Below are 13,859 nucleotides of genomic sequence, written 5' to 3' on the forward strand. Positions count from 1 at the left end.
AATTTCAAGGAGGAGCAAAGTGTGCTTAAACAAAGGCTCAATAGGAGATTGATATTTATTACCTGCAGTTCCAAGGAAACTGAATATAATAGTTCCATGCAATTCTTGAAGATGATATAGAACATAACTGATATGATCACACGGTATTCCAATGACGACACATGTCATATAATTTAGACAACATAAATAGTGAATCATGTTCAATCTGACATTCAGACTGCTTTATAATAACTTTTTATTTCATCAAGGCTTTTGGTCAATGATTTATCAATATATATGAATGTGTATCTTTTTATTTGGGTGAAAGCTGAGATACAGAAGAAGATTGGAAAGAAAGTCTGTTTACACTGCCATGAACTTGCAATGGTGGCTGCCCCGGTTAAATTTAAAGTATTATTAAAGGTAAATTGCATTACATTGTTCAGGTGCCAAAAAATTCAAAACTTGTCAAGAAAAAAAAAAAAAAAAAAAAAAATTACAATCAATTTCAGTTTCCCGGTAAACAGCTCATAAACCATCGATACACAAAATTAATGGCGTTCAGTATCCACAGTAACACAGAATATACACTTAAAGGAACACTCCACTTTTTTTGAAAATAGGCCTCAATAGGCATAATAACATTGTGCCTGCTGCACCCATGGTACGGCAGCAAAGTTCCTTGATTATTACGGCGGAATGAGAGTATAGTTCCTAGCCATATCGGCCTAGAAAATAACAACTTTTCATTTTCCGTCGGTCTTAGTACACGATATAACTACAGAAGAATCAAGTTTTAAATAGGAAAAATATTGAAACTCTTTGGTCATTTTTGAGCGAGATGCTAACGGTCTAATCAGATTCAATGAACTATGCTAAGCTATGCTAAAAGTGGTACTGCCAGACCTGGAGATCGGCTGAATGTATTTGAAAACGGTAAAACTCAACTGTTTAACTCTAGCTAGGGGAGTTGGAAAATGAACCTATTTTCAAAAAAAGTGGAGTGTTCGTTTAAAGTCGGCATGAAACGGAAGTTGCGATTGTCTTTTCTTCTGTACTGTGACATCTATCCAAGTGAAACGGCATCTGAAATGAGAGGGCGGGACTTGATTTCATCCTTCGGAAATTGATTGGAAGTTGGCCGTTGCTAACGAAATGGAGGCAGATATGAATTACTAACTCCGAGCATTCACGTTACTGTAAGAGCTTTATTGAGGATGACGAGGACGGTTAACGGCACTAAACAGCCAGAGAGACTGACTGACTGACTGACTGACTGATGGTGTGTGTCCGTTGGCGCGGAGCGAGCAGTTAAAAGAGCGAGTGTTTTCGGTTCATTCCTATGGAAGTTGAGCTGCGTATTTCATGCCGACTTTAAATGACATAGAATGAAGGGTCCCCCCCACCCCCCGCTCTGGTTGTGGTTTGTTGTTCTTAATGAAAACAATGCGGATGGAGGAGGTCTTAGGATGTTTTATACTGAAGAAGCAGGTCTGCAGAAATACACAGAGCACAATTAATTTTTTGGGATACACGTCTCTCCCCTTAAGTGGTCCATACAGCATGGAGAAAGCAGCACTCTCGTTTGAAGAGCGAGAGAAAGCACAGCCGACCTCGTCAATAGCAAATGTGCTTCTCAAAATCGTAATTTACTCAATTAACAGTTACAAAACATAAGACAAATAAAATAAGTCAAATAAATTAAGTAATTAAAATAAAATAAATAAATAATGCAAGTCACAAAATACATGTCACCATTATATGGCATATGAAATAATATAAAAAAATGAAAAGTTTCCTCACCGCTTACTCGCATCAGTGAATGAATTAAACGGGGAATCACGATTTTATGGTCAGAAGCTACTTGACAAATGAAAATCACAAACATTGACACATGGTAATAAAATAATTTGATAAATACAATATATTAAAATGTAATATTTTTATTTCAATCAAATTAGTGTAACGGAGATATTTTTCACTGAGGGACTTTTATTTTGATGGGTTGCTCTGTCTCCGGTATGTCCGCGGGAGATGCAAAGACGTCTGGGAAGGAGAAGAAGAAAAAAAACCGTAATGATCAGACACGCATGCAGACACGCTATGATTGCCGTGTGAGGAGGTGTCGATTTTTCCGCCTGTTTTAAAAAAAGTAAGACAGTGTTATACATTCAGTTTACGTTTTGTGCACACTGAAATTACCCTGTGAAGTCGGAGACGTTGTTGTGAAGCCGGAGACGTCGTTATAGCAGAAGTTTGGTCAAGTGCGTCATCGGATGAAGAGTGGTGTTGGAGACTGGCCGAGAGCACGAGAGAGAGTTGCTGGAGCCGTGAGTTTCAAGAACACTGTTGTTTTATTGCATCGTTCGACTGGGCATTTTGAGATTTCTGCTGTTTTTCGAGTCACTCATGAACTGTCTTACAGAGCGAGAGACACTGATTTCTTCCTGCGAGTTACTTAAGTGCACTTGTTAGTGCGCGAGAATGCGTTTTTGAATTGCACTTAATTTCTACGGAGTGATTTCTTTTTGAGCATTTTTTCCTTTTCCTTGAGTCTGAATCTACAAGTCACTCATGAACTGTCTTACAGAGCGAGAGACATTGATTTATTCCTACGAGTCCCTTAAGTGCACTTGTTAGTGTGCGAGTGTTTCTGAACTGAGTGATTCTTACAGAGTGATTTATTTTTTTTCCCTTTTTATTTTCTAAGTATTTTTGCAATTTTGGAGAGACTGAGATCATTACGATCAAGTTTTACTTCTGAAACCCCCGAGAAGCACTATAAGCCAGACGCTGTTTAGTGAGTCGCGTGCACCCCGTGGCTGAGCGCTATTTTGTTCCAGAGAGTTCGAGTTTTTTTGGGCCGTGCTGAAATTTTTTTGTTTATTACCCTGCCATCCTTAAGACATCTCCCTGTTCTATCTCACTGGTCTCATTGTTGCAAGTCATCTCATCTCATCTCATCTCAAGTCGTCTCATCTCATCTCAAGTCATCTCATCTCATCTCATCTCAAGTCATCTCTTCTCATCTCAAGTCTTCGTCGCTACAGACTGGTACAAGAGTTCGTTACACACACACACACACTTTACTGATTCTGATTGAACTGAACTGAGTGTTAAAATGAACTGAGAGTGTCAATTTGAACCGTGTCCATGTGAGCTGAATCAAAAGGAAATTGATTCATTAACTGATTCATAAGAGTCATTGGAGTGAAGTCCATAGTGTTTGCTATGTGAAATGAGTTAAGTGAAACGAGTTGTTTGAAACAAGTTATTTGAAAAGTTATCAAGTTAAAGCTTGAAGAGTTTGTCCAGACCTGTCCAGTGTTTGATAAGCAGCTTGGAAACTGGTATTGAAAATAATTCTTTGAAATTTATATTTGAAGTGTTTTACGGGTTGAGATTGTTAACCTTTTGGAAGGATTACCAATATTGAAAAGAAATTCCAAAACTCTTTTTGTTTTTTTTATTCTCATTTTATTTCATTCTATTGAAATAAGACACAAAGACAAAAATACAGTTTATTAAATTAAAGAAAAGAGGAATAAATTGAATATTGTTAAACAATACAGTTGAAGGTTATTTCATATTTTTTTACTTACCTTGGTGTAGGGGCGTCTCACTTAGACTGTTAGGTTTAGGAGGGTGGGAACGTGAATTTGAGTTGTCACTTTATATCACGTATCTATACTTCAGGAAGCCACCGCGTTGACACTTACTGACCTGAAGCCCACACTATCTGATCTTATAATATAATAGTCTAAGATAAAACATATACACCTATCGTGCATAATTGAGACTCAAAGCACCAGAGTGAGGACTAAGATCCTTCCACTCTCAAGTCATCCAGGGTAACACTTACATTTCCCCTACGGAGCGAGACTTAGCGTTTCGTTACATTAGGAAAATAAAGTGTAATGAATGAATAGTGAGAAATGTGTATGTTCAGTTATTTCAGCAATATGTTTTAGTAAATTGATGTGAATTTGGTTTTCTTCACATAAACACACAGGCACTGAGGGTTTGAATATTGAGTTTAATATTGAGGAATGAAACAGTTTTCAATAATTCCTCTATACAGTATGGCAGATCATTGTGTGCCTGTTATTAGAGAAGAGACTGTTTTCTGTATGAGGTTAGAAGTGTTCAGAAGGGGACCAGAGGGTCAATGAGGGGTTTGGGGTACTGGACTCCCTTAACAGTCAGTGTTGGTTTAGCGCTGTAGAGAACTGCAGATATATCTACATGAAAGCACACATCTACTCCGACCTGCACCTGAGAGAGAGAGAGAGAGAGAGAGAGAGAGAGAGAGAGATCTACATGAGTTTAATATATACAAACATTTTACTCAACAATTTACTTTTATCACCTTTTTTCACATCAGCATGTCTGTGAATAATTGGCAATAGCAAATCTCTGTACTTCTGCAGCAGTAGCGGAACAAATCATCAGCAGCATAACAGATCTATTCCGCCAGGCCATATCAATCTCTCTGAGAGTTGTCATGACAGTTGTCATTGCGGTATATATCTATGGCATCACTGTCGAAGAGTAATTAGCTCGTGAAGTGAATTTACTTAATGTAGAGCTAACAAAAGTTATCCTAAGCATTGCTTTATTGTATTCGGCTGTTTTACTGATTGTTGGTATATCATGCTGAGTTTGTATGTGAAGCATTTTTGTATAATACACATTGGTCTTGGTGGTCTAATGTTGAACAAACATCGAGGGGGCAGGTGTTACAAATTCACAGATTCAAATTCACAAATTTACCTTGACCACATAGTGTGTTGCTATGACTGTGAGAGATGAAGCTTATTGGAGTGTAAACATCAAAATGTTTTCCAATCATCTCTTCTATGCGTGTCTTCTCCTGAATAAATAGACAAACAGTTTATATTCATCTAAATTATTTTTATTTTTTTAAAAATGTATATAAGCTAGTCTGCTGAGAGTATTCTGTGTCGTTGCTAATTTCTTGATTATTTTGTATATAGCCAGAGTGTCTCAGCCTCCACAGCCCCATCGGCTCAAGATTCATTTATCAACACCAAACCTCACGTCTTCCTGTTTTCTCATATTATACTGGATATCATGTAGAATTATCATTAAAGTCACACAATGCACATTTACTTGTATCTGTCACATTTTTTTAAGCTTTAAAGGGTTAGGCTAGTTCACCCAAAAATGTTAGTTTAAATAGCAGAAAACACATATAAAATAATTGACTTTAAGTGAAAAATAAAGCCAAGCTCTCCTATAAATGACAACAAATAATTTCCAGACACATTTCACAGCACCAAAATAGATCATTTTACTAGACTGTGTTTTAACAAATTAACTGCATTAACTACATGAGTGATTTTCTGTCTCCTACCTTAAGGCAAATGTCCATCACCTCTGGAGTTACAGGTGTCATTGGGGTCCATTCTCTATGATCTGACATTGCTGCAGTGTTGGTGATCAAAGCTGATGATGAAATAAAATGTATGATGATTGTGATCCATTATTTATGCTGTCAAAATCGCATGACATGAGTCGTCATTGTAATTCCATGTAATCACATCAAAGGAGCCGAATGAATAGGCGGAGTTTCACTTTGGTGGTGTTGTGCAATATTCAGTTTTGTATGATAAATCTTCTGAGCTATTCAGATAAATAAGGACACAACAGAGCGAATAACCTATGATAATTTAGGCTGACAGTTTTTTTTACTCTTTGATGTCTTTTTTATTTCATTTGTGAGGTTTTTAATTTAATTAGAATAGTTTGATTAGTTGTCATTACAGGTTACTACATACTGCAGCGTGTCAACAACAATAATACCTGAAATAAACCACTACAAATGTATCTGTGGCCTAATAAAATGTATATAAGCTAGTCTGCTGAGAGTATTCCGTGTCGTTGCTAATTTCTTGATTATTTTGTATATAGCCAGAGTGTCTCAGCCTCCACAGCCCCATCGGCTCAAGATTCATTTATCAACACCAAACCTCACGGCTTCCTGTTTTCTCATATTATACTGGATATCATGTAGAATTATCATTAAAGTCAAACAATGCACATTTACTTGTATCTGTCACATTTTTTTAAGCTTTAAAGGGTTAGGCTAGTTCACCCAAAAATGAAAATTTTGACCTTTGTTCATCTTTGGAACACTATTAAGATATTTTTGATAAAATCAGAGAGGTATATGACTCCTTCAGCAATTTAACCAACAATTTCAAGGTCCAGAAAGGTACTAAAGTCATCGTTAAAATAGTCAATATGACTGCAGCGGTTCAACCTTAATGTTATGAAGCGACAAGACTTTATTCAACAATATCTCCTCTGCTGTGTCATTCTTGTACTCTGTTTAGGCTACGTTCAGGGCTTCCAGGTTTAGTATTGGCAGGCTCCTGCATCAGCATCACATGCATGTGTCTTGCTGCTCACGTAAACAGTGTGAGCCTATAGAGCCACGGTTCTGACATAGAACCTGGAAGCGCTGAACGTAAACAGCGAAGGAGAATGGCACAGAAGAGAAGATATGGTTGAATAAAGTCATTATTTTTGTTTTGTTTTTGCTCACAAAAAGTATTCTCATCCCTAAATAAAATTAATGTTGAACCACTGCAGTCATGTTGACTATTTTAACGATGACTTTAGTACTTTTCTGGACCTTGAAAGTGATGATTAAATTGTCACGGAGGAGTCATATACCTCTCAGATTTCATCAAAAACATCTTCATTTGAGTTCCGAAGATGAACGAAGGTCTAACGGATTTGGAATGACACGAGGGTGAGTAATTAATGACAGAATTTTAATTTTTGGGTGAACTAACCCTTTAAGAAAGCAGCATCAAAATCTTTCCTCAAACACCTGTTTGGGAATCACTAGAAATAATATGAAATGTGTAGTTCATCCAAAAATGAAAACTCTGTCATCATTTACTCACCCGTTAGAAACCAGTATGACTTCTTTTCTTCTGTGGAACACAAAAGAAGATATTCTGAAAAGCAAAAGAAGATTAAAGCTGCAAGCAGCGATGAAAGGGCCCTCGCACCCGGGGCCACCGCCACCTGGTGGCCTTAGGAAAACAGTGAACAGTGGGTGATATGCATGTAAGCAAGTAAATACAGGAGAAATATGAAGTCATTTTGACGCGCCACACTTCCTGCTGCCAACAGGTGGCGCTCTGACTATAATTGAATATTGCCATGTAGATGTCTTCAGGACAGGACTTTTATCAAACGTGAAGTTTGGAGCAGATCAGACATTGTATGCCTGAGTTACAACAACTTGCTATTTTGAGGCGTGAATCTCATACATTAGCACTCAGCCAAGTGTTTCATGATTTACCTTGTTTCTAGCATGTTTGGTACTTCATGACATATTTAAATTTGTTTCTGGGAGTGAAATACATTCCTTTTGCCAGCAGGTGGCGCTATGACGAACTGAATATTGGCATATAGATGACTTCTGGCCAGGACTCTTATCAAACATGTGAAGTTTGGGGCAGTTTGGACACTGTATGCCTGAGTTACAACAGCTTCCTCTTTCATGGCGAAAAATCAGGTTTCGTCAGGCCACCACGGACACACCCTTCAACGAAAACTGAAGATATTTGCAATTTAACGTCACCAAGGCCTTAAAATTAGACTGACCAAATATGATTTTGATCTGGTTAAATCTCTATGAGGAGATAATCTAAGTGTAAAACATTATTTCCTGTAGCCAGCAGGTGGCGCTATGACTAACTGAATATTGCCATGTAGATGTCTTCAGGCCAGGACTCTCATCAAACATGTGAAGTTTGGGGCAGTTTGGACATTATATGCCTGAGTTACAACAGCTTCCTCTTTCATGGCGAAAAATCAGATTTCGTCAGGCCACCACGGACACACCCTTCAACGAAAACTCAAGATGTTTGCAATTTAACGTCACCAAGGCCTTAAAATTAGACTGACCAAATATGATTTTGATCTGGTTAAATCTCTATGAGGAGATAATCTAAGTGTAAAACGTTATTTCCTGTTGCCAGCAGGTGGCGCTATGACTAACTGAATATTGCTATGTCTTCAGGCCAGGACTCTAATCAAACATGTGAAGTTTGGGGCAGTTTGGACATTGTATGCCTGAGTTCCAACAGCTTCCTCTTTCATGGCGAAACATCAGATTTCGTCAGGCCACCACGGACACGCCCTTTGGCGAAGAGTCAAGATCTTTGCAATTTAACATCACAAAGGCCTTTAGATTAGACGGACCAAATATGATGTTAATCTGATTAAAGCTCTAGGAGGAGTTTGTTAAGTACAACGTGTGGGAATGGCAAAAACTGCAAAAGTTTTGCAGAGAAAATTCTAAATATCTCACTTCCTGTTGGGTTTACAGATTTTGGACCTTGGGACTTTTTTGTAGGTACTGGGCTGTTAGATCTGTCTACCGAATTTCATACCTGTATGTGAAATGTAGCGCAAAAGGCGTTTAATTGAAATTTGTAGGTGGTGCTATTGAGACATTTTGACACACCTAATTCTGAAACCCATATCAGATGTAAATTTTCACCACTTCTGAGACGTGTGCAAAGTTTCATGAGTTTTCAAGCATGTTCAGGCCCACAAAAATGTGATTTATTTCAGAGAGGAAGAAGAATTGACTGTGCAATTACAATAGGGTCCTCACACCATTGGTGCAACCAAAGAAGATATTCTGAAGAACAAAAGAAGATAAACTTGTATAACATAGTAGTGTTCTGTAGCTTTAAATGTGAGCAGACTAAGATCCTAAAGCTTGCTTATATGCATGCGCGAGTTGGTGCTATGGTGTTGAAGGTTGTACATTGCCTGTTGAACTCCTGCATGTCTCATAGTAAAGAAACTGTTGTTAAAAAGGATCTTTGCCTTGCCATTCGTCATTCAACATGGTGTCAGAAGTGGTCTGCACAGAATCGTGAAAGCAGAGAGGAAAAATGAACTTTTCCAATGAGCATCCACACAGTAAGCCATCGTTATTTACTGTACAATGGCTGAAGGGGTCTGCAGACCTGATCCTCTTGTATTTGATGGCAATATCGCCGAAAATTGGCGTGTGTTTGAGCAGGAATTCAACATATTTATTGCTGCTGCACACTCTGAGAAAGAGCCTCGCACAAAGGCATTCATACTGCTTAATCTGGCCAGCTTGGAAGCCATTAAGAGCGAGCGAACATTCGTTTATGCACCCGCTGCGTATACAGTAGGCGAGGGAGAAAACAGACAAATAATTACTCCGGCTGAAACACGCGAGGACCCGGAATGTCTAAAATGCAAGTTTTGCGAACTTTGCAGCCCACGAACAAACATAACGATGGAAAGACACAAATTTAATTCAATAAACCAAAAGCCAGGAGAAACAACAGAGGCATATGTAAGCGACCTACGAAACAAGGCACAGAGTTGCATATAAGGAACAAGGCTCTACTAGGATTGAATGGAAGACAGGGAATTGTCCCTGCTTTTTGTATTACAAGCATAGGAGAAGGTCTTTGGGATACCAAGGAACTCCTGGGTACCTGACCGGGAGATGACCATATTAACACTTGTTTTTCTATATGTATCACATTCCTATACCATGAACTATTTGTATTCTCTCTCTAATTGGTTAAACCTATACTACACCCCTTATACTCTTTCTATCTATCTTTCTATATACTCTCTTCTGCTAAATAAACTGAGACTATATTCTCCCTCAGCGCTGAGTAATTGTTTATTCAATTACCAAGGACATTAAGAGGACTGGGATGAGGCACTTAGGAGCCGTAATCTAACAATTTTGGGGGCTCGTCCGGGATTTCTCCAGACAGGTAAGAAATAAACTGTCTGTTGAGAAATTGATCCTTGTATTTTCGTGCCGCACTTTTTCATATTTGTTAAAAGTGGATAGCCTCGTATTTTAATAAATGCGGGAAGAGTGAAAGAAGACTGATCACCCTTTCATTTTTTGGTGTTATCCTCACGGATTTTATGCGTGGGAAGGGAATAGATGAGTTTGAGTTAAAGATTTTCTTTCTCTCAAAAGTCTATTTCATGGTGATATCCTCGGTTCTTGTTGGCAGTTGAATGAATAATACTGAATGTATTTTTTTCTCCTTTTGGCCAAAAAATACCAAAAATGTTAATATAAAGCCGCAGACTTTAATTTGTATTTTGTTTGGCCATTCTCTGAAATTGTAAGGCTTTCATTAAAGCAAAGGAGAGATCTTTGTTGGCTGTTTCAAATGGGTGAAACAATTAGTCGACCGTTAATGGGGGAAACCCCTAAGGATTTCATGAATCGCAATAATAAAGCGTTTTTCACAGAACCCTATCTCTCTAATCTCGCGGGATGGTCAGAAGGGAAAATACAATTAGATCCATCTCCCCGCAATGGTTCTTTTAAAGATGAAGACATGTGTGATGCAAAAGATATGATATTTGGTTCTTGGGGTGACCCAGGATGGTCAATTGATTATATGAAAGATGCGTATAAAGCTTGGATGAAGATGAAAACTTATTGGGATAAGGGACCAGAGTTTACAAAGCAAGACAGCTCTCTCTCTCAGACTCAGCTGAAACCTGATGCGTCCTTTCCCCCGTATGAATGTGTTGTTTCTGCTGAAATTCCAAAGCCCTTGACCAATCGATTGTATCCGCAGTTGCCGACCACAACTGAAGGTTTTCCGTTTGTACAGCTTGCAGATGGTTACAAAATTACTCCTCTGAGTGTTACTGAGGCCGTAACTATTTGCAAAGATTTACCTGATCCGGCTAGGTCACCACATCAATTTGTGGCAGTACTGCAATGGTTAACAGCCTACAGTCAACTGACGGGGCGAGATTATCTTTTTATTTTGACTAAAACACTGCCTGCGGAAATCACAGAGGAGGAAATTATTGAAGAAGTTGATTACTTAAACCCCATGTATGATACGCCACCTGTTCGTCGTGTTGTATCTTGGAAAGCTGGAGATTCTAAGCCCCTTGATTTGTCTAAACCTTCACGAGTGCTTTTAATTACGGACTCCGATGAGGAAGATGAAGGTGATTGGGTATGGGCCAGCTCAGGTAAACTTAAAAGTTTTTTTCAAGCAATTGACTGCTTTTTTGCTAAAAATGTCTTCTGTTAAACAAGACATCTAGCATGCAGCCAATACCCAACAGAGAACTGGTGAAAGCCATGTTGCATTCTTTAACAGATTTAAACATGCATGGGTTGAGGAGTATGCAATTCCTATTGATCAAAATTGTCCATTGTTCTTAAATACGTTCCTAAATAATATGAACAAAGACACTGCACAGTTAATTCGTATAACTACTCCAAATATTACTACCATTTCTGTTGATGAATTGGGACAACACTTGCATGAGCTTTCCTCCGCTGGAGCCTTTGATATCTCCAGGGGCAAAACTCCTGCAATGCTGCAAGTTAAAACTCCTGCAAGTTAATGCTGCTGTGAATCCTCGCCCGCAACAGTTTGGAAACATGAGACGCTGTTTTTATTGTGGCAAGCCAGGTCATCTGGAACGTGACTGTAGGAAAAAGGCTTGGGATTTGAGGCAGAGGTCAGAAAAGCAGAGAAAGAGGAGCTCTGGTGGCTCTAAGCAAAGGACCCCACTTGCGCTCCCTTCTGCAAAGACTGACAAACAAAATCCGGTCTCTCCCATAACCTGGCCACAATGACTCAGCTCCAGTTTGACTAAGCCCTCCTCTGATAATTTTTCACTGATTTCTTTATCTGAATGTGTCAACTGTTTTGCCATTTATTGAATTAAATGTGGACCATAAACCCTATGTTTTTCTCATAGATAGTGGGGCAACTATCTCATCGTTATCTTCTCTTGTTGTTTATGAGGGCTTGATTACAGGAAAATATGTTACCTCTGTGGGAATCAACGGTGTACCTGTGAAATGACACCAACATTTCCGGTTACTTCTAATGATATCCCATCATTGTTTAAAATGCATGCATTTGCAATCATACCTAATTCACCATTTTCCCTTCTCAGTAGAGATCTCATGCATAAATTGAGTATTCAACTTCATTTTGATGCTGACTCTCTACAACTTATGTTTCCTGCAGCCTTCTCTCTCACTGTTGATACAGGAAATGTTCTCCTTGAGGACGATTCTGCAACTGAGCTCAAACAGGAAATTGAGGGCGTCAACCCCAAGTTGTGGACGGCCCATAAGGATGACGCAGGATTCACTGATGTGCAGCCCTATGTTGCTATGTTAATAACAGACAAGCCTGTGTATCAGAAACAATACCCCCTCTCAAAAGAAAAGGTGGAGGGTATTCTTCCTGTTATTGTTAAACTGCTGGCTCAAGGCATCCTGGTGCACACTCATTCACCTTCTTATACACCAATTAATCCGATTAAGAAAGCAAATGGTTCTTGGCGTTTAACTCAAGATTTGAGAAAAGTTAATGAGTTGGTAAAACCATTGTCTCCTATTGTACCTGATGTGCAAACTATAATTAATTCTATTCCTTCTGAATATTCATTTTTTACTGTTGTAGATATTTCCAGTGCCTTCTTCAGCATTCCTGTTGATCGCCAAACTCAGCCGTTGTTTGCTTTTACCTTGGAAAATTCACAATTAACGTGGACAAGACTCCCACAAGGGTTCAGAGATTCTCCGGCTGTTTTCTCTGCTGTAGTGCACGCCACGCTAAAAGATGCCAAACTTCCTCCAAACACTTGTCTGCTTCAATACGCAGATGACATCCTCATCACAGGTGCAACTGAGGACATGTGTGCTGCCTCTAAAATTGTCTGCAACATTTTGGCAGAGGCTGGTTTCAAGGCATCTAGAGAGAAACTACAGTGTGTACAGAGGAGGGTTGAATACCTTGGACATGAATTGTCACAGGGCAAAGTGACAAGGGCTTTTCGTCCCATAGCTTATTTGTCTAAAACTCTTGATTCAGTAGCCAGTGGACTTCCTGCTTGTTTGCGTGCAGTGGCTGCCACGGCGGTCATGGTTCAAGATGCTGAAAAATTTGTGTTATCACATAAATTGATAGTGCACACCTCTCATCAGGTAGGAGTCATTATGAGCAATATTTCTACTCAACATATGACTGCTCAACGCCGCTCTGGCTATGAGGCTATATTATTAGCTACTGCTAATTTGATTCTGAAACCAACTTCTGTTATTCATGGCCCTACTGTACATTTGCACAGGTTGCTGACGCAAGGTGAATTTGAGAGTGACGACCACGATTGCCTGGACAGAATCCAAATTTCGACTGCCTGCAGCCCAGATGTTTCTACATCTGTCCTGGAGGAGGGGAAGAATTGGTATATTGATGGATCCTGTTTCAAGCCAAATGATAATGTATACTTGTGTGGGTATGCTATTGTTGAATTACCTGATCATGTAATTGAGGCATACCCCTTGCCATACAAGTCAGCACAACGCTCAAAAAAAAAGTTTTTTTGATGCTGTTCAGTTTATTTAAACAATTTATTTTGATTCAACACCATTGTATCAGGTTTTTGGTTTAAATGTGATTGATTCATGTTAAATTGACTTGAAACAATTGCTCTTTGACTTAACTTTATGTTTTCATATTGGAATAACATGTTTCAATCAAGTAAACCCAACCAGAACTCAATCAAACAGGATTTTCACTTCCCATCATGCTTTGCAAAGGGGCTGAACTAGGAGTGTTAATGTTGAAATAAAGTGTTATTTTAAGCAGTTTTTAGGATGATGAGAAAATGGAAAGACTTTTTAATGTTTACTGTTGTATTATATTGGTATTTAAAAGTTTCTGTTAATTAATAGTTTTAGGGTTACCATTGTGGTGAATTGTTGCACTTGTGCTTGGGTTGAGGACCTGCTAACAAACAAATTACTTTAATAAGAAAAT

General features: G+C 38.7%; 1 long non-coding RNA gene across 1 annotated transcript; it reads left to right on the forward strand.

Moving 5' to 3' along the window:
* Positions 1 to 1,053: 1,053 nt before the first annotated feature.
* LOC125266334 lies at positions 1,054 to 6,044 on the forward strand. The gene is made up of 2 exons (XR_007184477.1): positions 1,054 to 3,033; positions 5,363 to 6,044. It is a non-coding gene; the product is annotated as an uncharacterized LOC125266334 (long non-coding RNA).
* Positions 6,045 to 13,859: the final 7,815 nt, after the last annotated feature.

This window comes from Megalobrama amblycephala, linkage group LG4, assembly GCF_018812025.1.
Source record: "Megalobrama amblycephala isolate DHTTF-2021 linkage group LG4, ASM1881202v1, whole genome shotgun sequence".
Taxonomy (NCBI): domain Eukaryota; kingdom Metazoa; phylum Chordata; class Actinopteri; order Cypriniformes; family Xenocyprididae; genus Megalobrama; species Megalobrama amblycephala.